This window comes from Helianthus annuus, chromosome 4, assembly GCF_002127325.2.
Source record: "Helianthus annuus cultivar XRQ/B chromosome 4, HanXRQr2.0-SUNRISE, whole genome shotgun sequence".
Lineage (NCBI taxonomy): Eukaryota > Viridiplantae > Streptophyta > Magnoliopsida > Asterales > Asteraceae > Helianthus > Helianthus annuus.
Genome location: NC_035436.2, coordinates 96,523,665 through 96,530,634, shown reverse-complemented (window position 1 = coordinate 96,530,634; position 6,970 = coordinate 96,523,665).

The following is a 6,970-nucleotide window of genomic DNA, read 5'->3' as shown; positions in this document are numbered from 1 at the left end:
GATATGGTGCGCGAGCTATGGGTGCTGCTCCTGGAGCGAGCTCGATCTGAAATTCGACCTGACGATGAGGCGGTAAGCCAGGTAAGTCTTCAGGAAACACCTGAGGGTAATCGCGTACAATTGGAATATCCTCCAATTTCTTTTCCTTTGCTGATGCGTCTGTAACGAGAGCCAGAATGGCTGCGTGACCTTTTCGTAAGCACTTCTGAGCCTTCAAGAAAGAGATGACGCCAACCACAGCACCACTCTTGTCGCCTTGAACTTCTAGAGGTTCCTGACCCGAACGAGGAATGCGAATAACCTTTTCGCTGCATAAGATTTCTGCCTGGTGTTGGGACAACCAATCCATCCCAATCACGACGTCGAAGCTACCCAAAACTATGGGAATGAGATCAATAGAGAAGGCTTGACCAGCTAAGATAAGATTACAACCTTGAACTACGTGCGTGGCTTCTAGACTTTTACCGTTAGCTAACTCGACTACATGTTTGGTGGGTAAAAGTGTTGGTGCACGTTTTAGCAGTTGACACATTTTCACAGACATATAGCTTGTATCCGCACCCGAATCAAATAAAACAGTAACGTAAATATTGTCGAGGAGAAACTTACCCATAACAACGTTGGGATCGTTCACTGCGTCGCCTCGACCTAGCACGAATGCACGACCACGAGCTTCATTGCCGTTATTGTTGTTGTTCCCGCCGTTGTTATTCCCATTGCCCTGGTTATTGTTGTTGCGATTCTGGTTCAACTGAGGGCAATCGCGTTTGAAGTGACCTTCAGCCCCACACTGGAAACATCCTCGGTTCCCACGCTGTGGCTGCTGCTGCTGCTGCTGGTTTTGTGGAGCTGGTTGCTGAGGCTGCTGATTCTGATTCGCAGGACGAGGGCTCCTGCAGTCTTTGGCCTCGTGCCCCATCTTAAGACACCTTTGACAGCGACCCTTGTTACATGGGCCGTGGTGATGCCTGTTGCAGTTGTGGCACCTGGGTTGACTACCCTGATATCTCCTCTGTCTGTGACCACCAGAGGATTGCTGACTGGGACTCTGATAGTGGTCGATTTTCTGTTGCTGAGCTTGTGGCTGAACGGTCGCTGAACCTTTACTAGAATCTCCATCCCATTTTCTTTTACTGTCACCAGATGTAGCAGGAGTAACTGAGGTGGTGACGTTAGCAGTAGCGTTAACACGCTTGGGCAGTTTATTCTGATCAACTGCCTGATCGGTGATACGGTGAGCGAGACGTTGAATTTCCTGTATGTTTTCGAGGTTAGCCGACGTCACGTGGCTCTGAATTTCTGGCGCCAATCCCTTGAGGTACAACTCAATGCGCTTGTATGGAGGGTCCACCATAGTTGGACACAGAACGGCCAGCTCATTAGACCGTTTAGTATACGCCTCGATTTCCGATCCAACCATTTTCAAGTTATACAGCTCGTCTTCTAGCTTGTGAATATCTTCCCGCGTGCAATACTCACGCTTGATGAGTTCCTTGAAATCGTTCCATGGGGTGGCGTTAGCAGCTGCCAACCCTAAGATCTGGACTTGGGCGTTCCACCAAGTCAATGCTATCCCTTCCAAAGTACCGGTAGCAAACTTGACCTTGCGAGCCTCAGGGCACTCGCACATTTCGAATACTGATTCTAGCTTCTCGAACCAGTGGAGGAGTCCCACTGCTCCTTCTGTGCCGCTGAAAGAGTTCGGACGACAGTCCATGAAGTTCTTGAACGTGCAGACAGGCTGCTGCGCGTGTTGACCTAATGTGTACGAATAGGACGAGAGTTAAATACGAGCGTTAATGTAGGATCTAAAGATCCTAGTGTGTGCCTATACTGCAGGATATACTACCTGCTTGAGCTGCTGCAACTGCCGCAGCAACTTGAGCTTGAACAAGAGCCTCTAGCTGGGCTTGTGTCATGTTGATTCGTCCAGACATGATCTTCATAGTAACAAGTAGCATACGTAAGAATGGTTCGCGGGTAGGGCGATGACAGAAAAGCGTAGGCATATAGGTGTTCTCATGAAATCAAAGCATGTGTATCTAAGCGTAATGCGAGCAAAGTTCTAAACAATTCTAGCATACAGGCAATAAACATAAACCTTATTACCTAAGATGTCGAGTCTTGCACGTGGAGCGAAGCGTCGTTGTGGATCATTGAGAGCACTGTTCTGGTTATAGTCCGGTTTTAATAAAAACGTTTTCCCCATATTAAAACCAAGTTCTCTATAACCAATGGCTCTGATACCAATCTGTCACACCCCCAAAATCCACCCGCGGAATACCACCGCTTGGGAGCGTGACTGACCAGGATCAAGCCATCAATCATATCAAACATAGCATTTAATATAAAAGTAATTAACGTAAGTCTCCATGACATGATTGATGTTTCAAAACCAAATACTGTTTTAAGTAGCGGAAGCAATGTAAAGTAAACCCAAATAAAGTTATAAGTTCAATAATGTTCATGATCCATCTGCCACAACGACCTGCTCCTTCCTTGTGCAAGCTCCATAATTTACCTAAGGTCCTGTAAGGCATGCAGCAAATAATCAACAAACTAGTTGAGCGAGTTCACAGAAAGTAAGTTCATAATGTAATGCATAAGTATAGCTAGTGGGGGCTTCCCATACTAGTGTGTAATAAAGGTGGGGGCTTCCCATGTTTATCTTGGCTAATGAGGGCGTCTCATTAACGGTACTTACTAGACTAACTTCCGACCATGTGTTCTTCTTTACCGAGAACAGGAAAACGTACAGGGTCACGTAGGCTTTACGTGACGTGCCCTTCCCCGAGGACAGTGGTACGCGTGGGGGCTACGTAGGCTTTACGCAGCGTGGCCTTCCGACCTGGAAGCCAGTAGATGGTATTGGGTTACGTAGGCTTTACGTAACGTGTCCTCCCGACCCGGGAGACATATGGCAAATATACTGGGTTACGTAGGCTTTACGTAACGTGTCCTGACTAACCTGAGGACGATGGTCTATAGTCTGGTATATGCGTAAGTACGAGTAATCATTCCATATCCAACATATCCAACCCAATTCCCAACCCGGGAATCCCATGCCTTGGCTGTGTGAACTCACCTTGGTTTGCTCGGCAGATACACAAGGAATATAAGTAGCAAGTAAATGGTCACTCACGTCCTATCATGGTTATTATACGAGTCAGGTTCGTATATAGTACGTATATAGCAATCACGTATAGTCATGGCAAACATGTACGCACGTAAGCAGATAAGACATAGCATGTGAGGATCCAATTGTCTAAGTCCAACAATACCCGGCCCAATAGCATAAGCAGCCCAATAACAAAACAGTCCAGATTCTCAATCGGCCCAAATAGTAAACGTATATCGGTCCAATAGCAAACAGTCCACAATTCAAATCGTTGGGCTCAATAGATTGGGCCCATGACAGTGAAGGCCCAACAGTGTGCGTGCAACGGTGGTCTCGAGTCGCAACGGAGATCTCGAGTCGTAACCAGAGATTACGAGTCGCAACAGCTGGTTGCGAGTCGCAATGATGGTCTCGGTTCATCATGGTCTGGTTACGAGTGGTCATGTGCTGGTTGCGAGTCGCAACGGGACTCGCAATCGTGGTCTCGGCTGGTGCTGTTGTGGTTTCGAGTCGTGACCACGAGGTTTCGACTCGCAATCTGAGTCGCAACCGTGTGACGTGTGTGTGTAACCGGTTTCCATAAATCCTGCATTGACTTATCCGTGATTTCAGCTAACAGTTTGGTCAGTTTGGTAACCAGATCAATTAACAAAATTCTCAACAAATCAATAGCATGATATCGATCAAACAGAACAATTGCAACACAAATTCATAAGAACCCTAATTATAACATGCATGAACAACCAACAATTCATCGACAAACCAACATTCAAGTTAACCCGATGCATACTATAGCCGATTACTTGTTCATTCGGTAATACTACCAGATCATCGATCCTTATGCAATTCATACATTCGCACATATATCCGGTTCATATCTAAGCCAATTACATGATCATCAAAACAGCCGATTTCTATATATCAATACATTCGGTTCTAAACTAATCACAACTACAAACTGATTATATAACAATACATTCAAGGACCAACATAACCACATAATCTAACCGGCCCTAGATCATCATCATGCAAATTCTAATCGGTTCGATTTAAGCATGTAATCAAAGCATCACTTAACACACAAGCATAAAACATCATACTAACCGATTACAAGAAGGAGAGTGTGATCCGAGCAAGGGTGTTCCTTGGTGCCGTCGGGTTCCAAACGAACGAGAGAGAGAGAGCAAAGCTTCTAGGGTTTGTGTGTGTGTTTGTGATTTGCAAAAGTGGTAAAACAAAACCCCTAAACTCAGTTTTGTGTGTTGCGAGTGGGGAGTGGGCCGAGCCCACTCGATTACCTAATGGACCCGAGAACAAGGAGTGACCCAAAGGGCTCGTGTACTCGGTCCGCATACATACGACATACGTACGCACATAATGCATATAACATAACATCTATCATGAAATCAATTAATCATTCAGGTTTATAAAATCACATATCGTGCACAAACGTTACATCAAAGTAAGCCTAAAGTTCGAGTTGTCACAAGGAGTCCCGGGATAATACCCCAGATATCACTGAGTATAAAGACCTAGTATCTCAGAAAGAGGGATCTTTCAAACAAGATTTCGGGGGTTACCCATATATCCAAGAAGTTGTTCCCCACGATATAAGCAAGTTTGAATTTAGGTTTATATCTCGTCACAATTTACTAAATGTGCAAAAACCTACTGGCATATCCATAATGAGATTGTTTATCACATTTTTACTTTCCATTTCTTTAGCATGTTGTGACAATCTACTGATGTACTATCATTTCCTCTTTTTCACAACAAAACTCATTATGAATTTTATCATGTTTTTTGGCTTTTTCAAATTTTCTAATGTTTTTTGATTTTCTGAAATTTTTACTCCCCCTAAAATGCAAACACACTTAAAGAAATTTGAAAACAAACTATACAGAAAAATTGACAACCGATATCAAATCGCATCAATTCGCCATCCACTTGGCATAAACAATCAGAACTCCCCCTTTCAACAAACTATTTTCTCATTAAGATTTCAAAACACTTAAGTTTGTTTTAATCAAAATGATTTTTACAGAAAATATGTCTGTTTTTACCACTTGTAGGTTAGGGTTCATCATCTTGTTCAATTTTAACCAATTGTAATAAATCAAGTACAACTTAATGTCCCTGATTTACCTCTTGCAAGATTTACCTCTTGCAAGTATGCACAATCAAATCTCTGTATCAGATGTAAGAATTAAATCTCCTATACCAAGTGTAGGAATAACACATCTACACTAATTCATTTTACCAACAAAGATGCCGATTCCAGCTTCACACTTACCAACCTGGAAGCTCCGGCATAGTCCATCACCTGTAAAATTTATCAACATTAAAATTCAATTACAAAAACTATTTTAATAAGAATGATGCCGATTCCTGATCCGCGATTACAACCTTGGGATCTCCGGCAAGTCCTGCTTTTTCAAGGAAATAGAATTTCCACCCAAGTCTTACCAACCTTGGGTGTTTTCAACTCTTGTTCAGTAGGGTTATAAGTTGCTTTCTTTGTCGCATAAAAATCTTTAACCCCTTTTACTTTCCCATCAATCATTTTCCCAAAAATCTTTTTAACATTCCTATTGAATGCTTTCTCAACATCAAATTCATTCTTCTCAGAATAAAATTGATTCGAGATCTCAACTTTATCAACCTTTGAAAAATTCTCATTCTTCAGTGATGGAATTTTAACATCATCCACTAAAGACACTGAATTCTTTTCTTTGACCTCAACATGTGGCTCCTCTGATTTTGTGGAATCAGGTTCATTGCCGACTTTCTCATCTGACCTTTTAACAACCCACATTTGGTTGTCTTTTGCTCTCTTCTTGTAAAAATTTTTCTTTGAACACTCACCAACTTCATAAGTAGAATTTTCAAAAGTTTTGATTTTTTCAGTTGGCGGTTCAACATCGACAACTTTTCCTTTAAGTTTTTCGGAAACTCCCTGTTCTGTCTTAGTATTTGTCAGACAATTCCATGCAATGTGACCAGCTTCATTGCATTTGAAACAGGTTCTAGTCTCTTTTGGATGAAACACTCCAGTTCCTTTCCTTTTCTTCTCAGCAAGAAACTCCTGGTTTGATTGTCTCCAGAAAGGTTTCTTCTGTTCCTCTTCAACACTTCCACCTGAAACAAATTTTGTATTTGTTTTAGAAATTTTTTCATTTTTATAATTTTCTGATGAAATAAAACTAAGTCCTTTCTTTTTGAAATTACCATTATGGTTTGGTTTCTTTTGAAAACCAGAACCAGAATTGTAGCATTTTTTCTTGTTTAATCGTTGTTGAACTCTTGAGGTGTATTTTTTAGGTTTTCCTATAAGATTTAAATCTTTTATTTCAGAAATATTAATTTCTGTCATTTTGAAAACCATTTTGATCATTTCAAATCTAACACTTCTTATTCGAAACTCTTTGTCAGAATATAATTTGTGAAAATCAGTCAAAGTATACCCTAATTCAAATGTTTCATCATCCAAATTTGATTTTGATAACAAAAACTCTTTACTGTAAGTCCTTTTAACCATCGGTTTTGAACTGTTAACTGATGAACTTGAACCTCCAGACTCAGACTTTGACTCAGACTCCTCATCAGTATCCAACACCTGATCGACCACTTTTTTGATTAACTCAGACTCATGATCAGTGTCAGACGATGTGAAAGTGACGTCAATGTTTTCTGGTAATTCATCAGTTGTGTCGGTTTTTAGTTTTACATTGACTTCCTTTTCAACTTGCTCCTCATTTGGTTTTATGGGAGAATAACCTTCCCAGATCGGAGGCGGACACTTGTTATAGCTAACAGTCGATTTCTTACCAGTTTCCTTCTTCTTTGACTTCT